Here is a 684-nt window from a genome sequence, read left to right on the forward strand (position 1 = left end):
CCGCACTGCTAAATTTGATGCCCAAGTTTCATGGCCTACCTGCTCAAGAGCCTATCAAGCACTTGAGAGATTTCCAGGCAGCCTGTTCTACTGTCAGGCGTGATGGTACTGATGAAACTTCAATTTTTCTAAAAGCTTTCCCGTTTTCTCTCGAGGGAAAAGCAAGAGAGTGGTACTACACTCAACCTCTGGCAAATGTATCCAACTGGGATACACTCAGAAAGGAGTTTTTGGAAAAATTCTTTCCATCTGAAGTTACTGATAAACTGAGGAAGGATATTTCCACAATTGTTCAGGATGACAATGAAACTCTCTTTGAATACTGGGAGCGCTTCAATAATCTTCTGGAAGCATGCCCCCACCACAGGATTGACAAGATAGTGTTACTTAGCTATATCACACAGGGCATGAGGCCCCAAGATAAGACCACATTGGAAAGTGCTAGCAATGGGTCTATGAAGAAGTACAAGACCACCGATGAGGCTTGGCAATTGATCAGTGATTTAGCTGAATCTACTAGGAACCACAAGCAAAAGCAAGGCCGTTCAAAAGCCGTTGCAGAAGTATCCTCTAATAGAGAGACTGCTGCTCTAGCTCAGAGTATATGAGAGATGACCAACTTGCTAAAGCAGATGCAATTGAATCAACAGCAAGCTCAGCAAGCTCCTCCACCACAGCAAAACC

The 684-nt window shown here is 44.0% G+C and overlaps 1 non-coding gene across 1 annotated transcript; it reads right to left on the reverse strand.

Annotated features, from left to right (window-relative positions):
• Positions 1-263: 263 nt before the first annotated feature.
• On the reverse strand, positions 264-370 carry LOC148572417 (small nucleolar RNA R71). Its single transcript, XR_015907829.1, has one exon. It is a non-coding gene; the product is annotated as a small nucleolar RNA R71 (small nucleolar RNA).
• Positions 371-684: the final 314 nt, after the last annotated feature.

Source organism: Arachis ipaensis, chromosome B3, assembly GCF_059453495.1.
Source record: "Arachis ipaensis isolate K30076 ecotype BB chromosome B3, ASM5945349v1, whole genome shotgun sequence".
Classification (NCBI taxonomy): domain Eukaryota; kingdom Viridiplantae; phylum Streptophyta; class Magnoliopsida; order Fabales; family Fabaceae; genus Arachis; species Arachis ipaensis.